Source organism: Arachis ipaensis, chromosome B2 (genome assembly GCF_059453495.1).
Source record: "Arachis ipaensis isolate K30076 ecotype BB chromosome B2, ASM5945349v1, whole genome shotgun sequence".
Taxonomy (NCBI): Eukaryota; Viridiplantae; Streptophyta; class Magnoliopsida; order Fabales; family Fabaceae; genus Arachis; species Arachis ipaensis.
The window spans coordinates 24,406,201-24,416,317 of record NC_142437.1 but is presented as its reverse complement, the minus strand read 5'-3'; the positions used below and the strand labels follow the sequence as shown (position 1 = coordinate 24,416,317).

Genomic DNA, 10,117 nt, shown 5'->3' with positions numbered 1-10,117 from the left:
GAAAACATAAATAAAAATAATAAAAGAAAAGTAAAAAGTAAAGAAAGAAAGAAAAGAACCTTGATAATGGATGTGAAAAATAAGGAAGAAGAAGGTAAAAAGTGAGAATGAGTAGAGAAGGAAGAAGGGGGAAGAAAGAAATAATAAGGGAAAAGAAAAATTAGGATTTGGGGAAGAAAAGATAAGATATTTTGGCTAATGTGGATAATCTGTGCGCCACATGTGACGTGGACGCGTGGGTCACGCGGTCGCGTGGGTCACACGGTCGCGTGACTTGAGTTGTGAGAATGGCGCGAGGGCAGCCACGCGTTCACACAACTCTCTGTTTCAAACCTATTTTGCCAAATTTTAGGGTGACGCGAGCGCGTGGTTGACGCGATCACGTAGTTGACGCGATCGCGTGAATGGCCATATTTTTAGGACGACGCGGCCGTGTGGGGCACGCGGTAGCGTGATGGGGCTGGTGCTTCCAGCATCATTCCAGCCCAACTCCATCATAACTTGCTGCCATACACCTCTTTTACGTTGATTTTTTTAGGGCACACATTTGCGTGGGTGACGCAGACGCGTGGAAGGCTCGTTTCCGAAATGACGCGGACGCGACATTGACGTGGTCACGTGGGCATGATTGTGCCTAAGGCACGCCTCCAGCCACGCTTTCGCATGACTTTCTATTTACTTTTCTTTTCTTCCTAATGCACTTGTGACGTGGTCACGTCAGCGACGCTTACGCATCACGTGTGTGTTTTTTTTTAATTAAAAATATGCAAAATGCTAATACAAACGTGAATGCAGGCTATATGTAGAAATTATGAGAAGAGTCATTAACATCATAAAAAATAGAAATAAAGTAAAATAAATCTAAAACTGAAACTGAACGATCATACCATGGTGGGTTGTCTCCCACCTAGCACTTTGCTTTTACGTCCTTAAGTTGGACGCTTGTTAGGCTCATTCTGCTTCTGTTGGTGGGTCTTCTAAGAGGAAAACCTCTAGTTCTTTGTTATTTTTCATCTTCTCACCATGATAAAGCTTCAGGCGATGTCCATTGACCTTTAAGAATTTGGAGCTAGAAGGATGACGCAGGTGGAAAACTCCGTATGGCTCTACCTTTTCTACTCTGTATGGACCTTCCCATCTTGATCTCAGTTTGCCTGGCATAAGCCTCAGTCTGGAGTTATAAAGAAGAACTAACTCCCCTGGTCTGAATTCTCTCCTTTTTATGTGCTTGTCATGGACAGCCTTCATCTTTTCTTTGTATCTCCTGGAGTTGTCATATGCTTCTAGGCGAAGATTCTCCAGTTTTGCTAGTTGCAGCTTTCTTTCAGCACCAGCTTTCTCAAGATTCATGTTGCACTCCCTCACAGCCCAGAAAGCCTTGTGTTCCACCTCTACTGGAAGGTGGCAAGCCTTTTCGTATACTAAGCGGAAGGGGCTCATCCCAATGAGTGTCTTGTATGCTGTTCTATATGCCCAGAGTGCATCTTGTAGCCTGGCACTCCAGTCCTTCCTGTGAGATTTTACTATCTTCTCTAGAATACATTTTATCTCTCTATTAGAGACTTCTGCTTGCCCATTGGTTTGGGGATGGTAAGTTGTTGCTACTTTGTGAATTATCCCATGTCTCTTCAGTAATCCTGTTAGTCTCCTGTTACAAAAGTGAGTGCCTTGATCTCTCACAATTGCTCGTGGGGCTCCAAAACGGCAAATAATATGGTTTCAAACAAAGGAAACAACAGTGTTAGCATCATCAGTACGGGTAGGAATTGCTTCCACCCATTTAGAAACATAATCTACAGCTAACAGTATATAAAAGTAACCATTAGAATTTGGAAAATGACCCATGAAGTCAATGCTCCAAACATCAAAAATTTCACAGAAAAGCATAATCTGTTGAGGCATCTCATCCCTCTTGGATATATTACCAAACCTTTGGCATGGGGAACAAGATTTACAAAATTCAGCAGCGTCTTTAAAAAGAGTAGGCCACCAGAATCCACAGTCTAGAATTTTTCTAGCTGTTTTTTTAGGGCCAAAATGTCCTCCACTCTCAGATGAGTGGCAGGCCTCTAAAATGGACTGGAATTCTGATTGAGGCACACACCATCTAATTACCTGGTCAGGACCACACCTCCACAAGTATATATCATCCCATATAAAATATTTAGACTCGCTTTTCAGCTTGTCTCTTTGATGCTTAGTGAAATTTGGAGGAAAAGTGTGGCTAACTAGATAATTAGTTACAGGTGCATACCAAGGAACTACTTCAGATACTGCTTGTAAGCTATCAAATGGGAAATTATCATTTATAGGATTGGAATCATCCTTAATGTGCTCAAGGCGACTCAAGTGGTCTGCCACTAGATTCTGGTTACCACTTCTATCCTTGATTTCTAAATTAAATTCTTGCAGCAGCAGTATCCAACGTATTAGTCTTGGTTTGGACTCCTTTTTAGCTAATAGATATTTAAGAGCTGCATGGTCTGAGTACACTACTACCTTAGTACCAAGTAAATAAGCTCGGAATTTATCCAGAGCAAAAACAATAGCAAGAAGCTCTTTTTCAGTAGTAGTGTAATTAGATTGAGCAGCATCTAAAGTTTTAGATGCATAAGTGATTACAAAAGGATCCTTACCTTCGCGCTGAGCCAGCGCCGCTCCTACTGCATGGTTGGAAGCATCACACGTAATTTCGAATGGCTGGCTCTAGTCTGGTCCTCTCACGATTGGAGCTTGAGTCAGAGCGATCTTCAGCTTATCAAATGCCTGCATACAATCCTCACTGAACTCGAACTCAGTATCTTTCTGCAGCAATCTGGATAAAGGTAGTGCTACCTTAATGAAGTTCTTAATGAATCTCCTGTAAAAACCTGCATGGCCAAGGAAAGAACGGACTTCCCTCACAGAGGAGGGCTAAGGTAAACTAGAAATAACATCCACCTTTACTGGATCTACAGAAATACCAGTATTAGACACAACATGTCCTAGTACAATTTCTTGTTTTACCATAAAGTGACATTTCAAAATTTAACACAAGGTTTGTACTAACACACCTGTCTAATACTTTAGATAAACTATCCAAGCAAAGGCTAAATAAATCACCATAGATGCTAAAATCATCCATAAAAACTTTCATGCAGTTCTCAATAAGATCTGAAAAGATACTCATCATGCATCTTTGGAAAGTAGCAGGTGTATTACACAAGCCAAAAGGCATTCTTTTATAAGCATACGTTCCAAAGGGACATGTAAAAGTGGTTTTCTCCTGATCTTCAGGAGCAATATGAATTTGAAAATATCCTGTATAACCATCTAAAAAACAATAATGGGATTTACCTGACAGGCGATCAAGCATTTGATCAATGAATGGCAAGGGGTAATGATTCTTGCGAGTGGCTTGGTTGAGACGCCTATAGTCAATGCAAACTCTCCATGAATTCTGCACTCTAGTTGTCAGGAGCTCTCCGTGCTCATTCTTTATTATTGTGACTCCAGACTTCTTGGGCACTACTTGTACTGGGCTAACCCATTCACTGTCTGAGATTGGGTAAATGATATCTACTTCAAGTAGCCTGGTCACTTCCTTCTTGACAACTTCTAAGATGGTGGGATTCAATCTTCTTTGAGGCTGATGGATAGGCTTTGCTCCCTCTTCTAAGAATATTCTATGCTCACAAACTTGGGGACTGATGCCTACTATATCCGCCAAGCTCCATCCAATTGCTTTCTTATGTTTTCTCAGCACATTAAGCAGTTGCTCTTCTTGTTGAGAGGTGAGTTTCCTTGCAATGATAATTGGAAACTTATGCTTATCCTCAAGGTAAGCATACTTGAGGTGCGGAGGGAGGGGTTTTAATTCTAATTTCTGCTCATAGCTAGGCACTGGATCATCCGGGGCTGGTGATAATGGTAAAGGGTCTTCATTGTTTTTAGAAAGTGTCCCCACGCTTGGACCTTGCTCCATGTGCTTCTCTTCCATTTCTTCTTGCTGAACTTCAGCTATAGTTTCATCAATAATGTCACACTGGAAGATGGAATGGTCTTCCGGAGGGTGCTTCATAGCTTCATTTAAACTGAAACTTACTGTTCTTCCATCTATCTCAAAGGAGTAAGTTCCTGAGAATGCATCTAGCTTGAACTTTGAAGTCTTCAGGAATGGTCTTCCAAGCAGGATCGATGATGGTCTTCCTGAGTCATTAGGGAGCATTTCCAGGATATAGAAGTCAATGGAAAATGTGAGCCCCTTAATGCTCACTAATATATCTTCAGCAATTCCAACTACTGTAATAATGCTTTTATCTGCTAACACAAAACGAGCTACCGACCTTTTTAAGGGAGGGAGCCTCAAAGTATCATATATAGACAAAGGCATTATACTAATACATGCTCCAAAATCATACATACAGTCAGAAAATATTACACTCCAATGGTACAGTTAACCATACATGGACCTGGATCACTACATTTTTCAGGTATACCCCCCATTAAAAAAGATATAGAACTACCTAAAGGAATAGTTTCTAAGTCATTAATTTTATCTTTATGTATGCACAAATCTTTTACCTTCGCGTCATTCGTGCAGAATTCAATCCACGCGTTCACGTCGTTGTGATTTCTTTATTTCGCGCGCTCGCGTGGGCCATGCGCTCGCGTCATTGTTCGCTGGTCATCTCCTTGGTTTCTTGTGTTCCTTCCATTTTTGCAAGCTTCCTCTCCATTCTCAACGTTAGGGACCAAAATAATACTTATCCCATAAATAAATAAGGGGACAAAATTACCCCAATGCTAAGTTAAATAAAAGATCAATGCATAAGTGATGAAATTGAAGAAAAATTTGGTACATGAGTATGTGAAATATACAAAAGTGGGAATTTTGGGTAGCCAAGCATGAATTAGATTTACATAGAGTGTGTGTGTGTGTGTGTGTGTTAGGTGAGAGCTTAGGTTAGTCAAAGATTCATATTATAGCTCACTTGGCCATATATATATCCTCACCCGTACCTTAGCCCCATTACAACCTTGAAAAGACCTCATGATGTTTGCATTGGTATACTAAATATTTGTTGATTGGTTAGATGAAGAACACAGTTTTAGAAAGCATGACTAGAGAAGAGTAGAGTGAATTAACCCTAGACACTTGAGCGATTAGAGTGCATATACACTTCCAGTGAGGGTTCAATGCTTGATTCTATGTTCCCAACTTTCATAAGCTATCTTCTTACAAGTTTACTTGTCTTTTATTGTGCGATTTGAATTACTGGAATCTGATTTATGTTTGTCTTGGAGAATTTGTTTACTTTTAACCAAGTAGGTAGAAGTATTTTGCATTTAGTTGCATTCATATAGATAGGTTGCATTTCATAAGTTTTACCGTTCCTCTTCACTCCTTTATAGCTTCTCTTGAGCTTAGCATGAGGACATGCTAATGTTTAAGTGTGGGGAGATTTGATGCACCACTATTTCGTGGTACATTTCGTACTTAATTGAGTTGATTTTATCCACTAAACTCACACTTATTCATATAATTCGCATGTTTTACATTTTCCTTCCTAATTTTGTACTATGATTGAAAACATGCTTCTTTGGCCTTAAATTTGATAATTTTAATCCTCTCTTATTACCATTCGATGCCGTGATATGTGTATTAAGTGATTTCAGGGTTTATAGGGCAAGAATGGCTTAGAGGATAGAAAGGAAGCATGCAAAAGTGGAAGGAATACAAGAAATTGAAGGAATTGCTAAGCTGTCCAGCCTGACCTCTTTGTATTAAATCGATCATAACTTGAGCTACAGAGGTCCAAATGAGACGATTTTAGTTGCGTTGGAAAGCTAACATCCGGGGCTTCGAAATGATATATAATTTGCCATAGTTGCCATACTGTTAGGCAACACACACATGTGGATCACGCGTACGCATGACCTGGCGAAAGTTCAATCCACGCGTACGCATGGATGACGCGTACACGTGACAGAGCTACGTGCTGGACGTATCAGAAATCACCCCCAGCGATTTCTGGACTATTTTTGGCCCATTTTCAAGCCCGAAAACACAGAATAGAAGCTGCGGAGTGGGAGAATCATTGAGGCATTCGTTCATACACATAATTTTAGGTTTTAGATGTAGTTTCTAGAGAGAGAGGCTCTTTCCTCTCTCTAAGTTTTAGGATTTCTCCTGGTTTTAGTTTTATTTCTTCTCAATTCCAGGTTCAATGTTCCTTTAATTTAGTTTCTCTTCTACTTTTAATTGTCTTAGCATTCTAGTTTATTTATCTTTCCAATTGAATTTATGAACTTTTCATGTTAGATTTGATTTTCCCATTTAATGCAATTTGAGGTATTTCATATTTATGATTGCTTTCTTTATTTGTTATCATTGATGCTTGCCATTGGTTGTTTAGATTTCACATTCCCTATTACATTTCTATGTTTTTGTGTTATGCCTTCCAAGTATTTGTTAAAATGCTTGGGAGGGTTTTAAGTTAGATTTCTATGTTCTTGGCTTTGGTTGAGTAATTGTAGACTCTTGAGTTATCAACCTCCTGTGTTGATTGATAATTGTAAGTTGCTGGTTGATTTGGATCCCCTATAAAGCTAGTCTTTCCTTAGAAATTGACCAGGACTTGAGGAATCAAATTGATTAGTCCACTTGACTTTCCTTCATAGTTAGAGGTTAACTAAGTGGGAGCAACGAACAATTCTCATCACAATTGATAAGGATAACTAGGATAGAACTTCTAATTCTCATACCTTGCCAAGAGTTTTCTTAATTATTAATTTACTTTCTTGCCCTTTTATTTCCTTACTCCTTATTTCAAAAACCCAGAAAGATACAGTCTCATAACCAATTATAAGTAACACACCTCCCTGCAATTCCTTGAGAGACGACCCGAGGTTTGAATACTTCGGTTTAATTTTATTGGGTTTGCTTTAGTGACAAACAAGTTTTTATATGAAAGTATTCTTTGTTGGTTTAGAAGCTATACTTGCAACGAGAATTTATTGTGAAATTCTTTACCACAGAAAAATCCGTTCATCAACATACTCCTATAGAAAATACCTGGACGCAATAATTTTCCTTAGAAAGGATATAATTTGTTTTCTATATTTCCTTAATTGGTGGAGCAAATAACATTTCATTGGAACTAAGTTAGGCAGTCAGCCACCCAACCAATACTATACTCAAGCAGGGAGAGAAAATTACACTTTAGAAAATAAATACCACAATATAATATAATGAAACTAAATTCTCTAATGTAATCGATCTCTGGCTACTAATTATGCTGGGAGCCTCGAACCCAGTCTTGCACTGATATCAATTATTTGAGTCATCAGCTACACAAATTAAAGTAAATGTAATTACCACATTCGGTTTGAGAATTCCTTATTCGGTGCCACCAGAACATGAGTATGAAACTCGAATTTTTAACCAGGACAAACTTACCAAAACCACGTACCTGTGTTAGTAACTCATTTGTGTTACTTCTCACGTTCCTGTCAGATTCCATAGTCTCATTACACCCAGTTGCAGCAGGTATTTCATCTTTTAATCTATTCTTGGAACCCGATTCCTCTAACTCTACCTGCATAGCCAATTTGTTAGGTTTAGGATCACCCTTGTTGCCCTTGTCGAATCGGACCTGCACGACAATCAGGGAAATGAAGTCATCATTACGAATAAATACTCATAATTTTTGCAACACATGAATGTACTTGCTACAATAAGAAAGGATCTGCGGCGTTTTCACCCTTTCCGTTGGTGATGACCCCTCCGACCCTAAATTTGTTGCTTCAAATCTTTGTTGTCTTTAGTTTTTGAAACAAAGGCACGGTCTGCATTACAGTGCCGTTTTGTGTGCCCTGTTTTCCGGCAACAGGTGCAGCGCCTCATCCTTCCGGCCTGCCTTCTAACACGAGGGGCACCCTTAGTCTTCACCACATCAGGGTCATGTAAATCAACCGTATCGTTTGCTTTCTTCTGACGGACATTTTCATGGTAGCTATCCAGTTCCTGGCAGAGTGTATGGAGACCGTTAAGCGCATGTGTGAATGATGATGGGATCCTAGCTCCAACATATAGCATCCACTGTGCGACTGCATGAAGTGCTCCATGGCGCAACAAGAAACCCCTTTCACTACCAACTTCCGTTATCTCGGCATATTTATCCAATGACTTTGCATCCTTGCACCACCTCTTCAGAACCAACCTTTCAGGAATCTAAGTCAAATGCTCATGCTTCATTACAAAAAAACATGTGACGACAGGGAATTCCCTTTTGGCTCCAAAAACTGCATCGACACTCCATTTTTCTTGAAACCCTATCGTACAACACCAAGATCTCTCTACCTGGGTCGCCATATTCCTCTAATGTGTACACCATTGTGGTAGAACGTCTAATCTTGGCTAAAAAATTAACTGCACCGACACCCACTATTTCCTTCTTCGCATCAATGAATATCTCCCGTGTGTATACATCTGTAGCATACTTTTCAAGAGGATCCAAACAAGTTGTCATTACCGGCATCCCATGAAATGATCTAAATTGTGCAAGTAATTCTTTATTTCGGTACTCTCGCATGACCAACTCCAAATTTTGAACCATATCAAGGAGACTGTGCCTAGACTTAAGAAAAGTCTTCACGTACACGTTAATACCTTCTTACCGGGATGTTGTCCGAAAACCATCACAAAACTTGTCTTGTAGATACGCATTAGCCCACATCATCCTCTTCTGAAAAGTTTCTTTGGCCCAAAAACTATTTTGCAACCCATACTCTTCAATGGCATCATCCCACTCAGCCTCAAATTCATCTATTTTCATATCTGAGTACAGCCACCGGGTGAAACATTGCCGCAGTCTCTCTTCCTTCACATTAGTGGTTACGTTCTTCTCCATATGCCAAGCACACAATCGATGTGTTACCTCCAGAAAAACATACTTGATTGCAGCTTTCATTGAATCACAGCCATCCGTGACTACAACTGACGGCTTCTTGCTACACATGACTTCCAACAAATTTTCCAACAACTACTTATAAGACCCAATGCTTTCATCTGACACCAAGCCAAACCCAAATATTGTCATCTGCTTATGGTTATTCACACCAGAAAAAATCACTAGCGGTCTCCGATATTTATTTTTCTTGTAGGTCGAATTAAAGGCTAAAGCATCCCCAAAGTATTGGTAATCAACTCTACTGCCACAGTCAGCCCAAAATATATTGGCCAGCATATTATCCTTAGTAAAATTATACCTAGCCATCGACATCGGATCGGCCCCCGCTTTTCCCTCCAGATATACAACAGCGGCATTAGAGTCCCTATCTATAATCTTTGCACGCTTAGCCTTGTTAATATAATTGTATGCATCCTTCTTAGTGAAGCCCATTAGAGAATAGCCACCAGCCTGTCCAGCCATATACCCCAGAATCTTAGACGTCGGAATACCATGAGCTTGCATACCAGATATTTGTGCCTTGGCAGAACAACTTATTTCTCTAAAATTCGTCATCATATGAACCATATATGCCGGAGTTAAATCATGGTTATGATCCAATACTATTTTTCTCACCTTCCATATACCACTGACCACATCAAGGTAGACTGACAGCTTCGCCTCACAATTTGTGTGCGTTTCCGGTCTGTGACCTCTCGGCCTATCTAGCGTATCATAGTGATGACGTTGTCTTAGACCCGCTCTATTACAAAAAAATCTCCTACAAATAACCCTTCCACTTTCATCTTTTCCTGAGTCACCCTTCCGAATACCAAAACCAAAATATTTGCCGAACCTCCTATAAAATTCATATGCTGCTTCATCGCTTCGGAATGCCTTACTCATTATCTCTTCCTTACTCAACTGCAATACATCTCCATAGTCACCGGCTTCTTCATCCAACATTTCATATCCACTCTCAGCCACTAAAATCTTCAATCAATTTTTGAGTTCAATAAATTCAACAACGACTACCCTGGAACAAAAATTGCATCAAAATAAATAATAAAATTAACTGATGACTAAGACAGCAACAAAAAAATCTCGTCACCAGTGTCATTGACTAATTCCAAATACAATACCTGAGTCGCAGAACATAATGTTTCTTGAACAACATCACACTA

At 39.7% G+C, this 10,117-nt stretch overlaps 1 pseudogene; it reads right to left on the bottom strand.

Moving 5' to 3' along the window:
- Nucleotides 1-7,682: 7,682 nt before the first annotated feature.
- On the bottom strand, nt 7,683-9,899 carry LOC148573330 (protein FAR1-RELATED SEQUENCE 5-like; annotated as a pseudogene).
- Nucleotides 9,900-10,117: the final 218 nt, after the last annotated feature.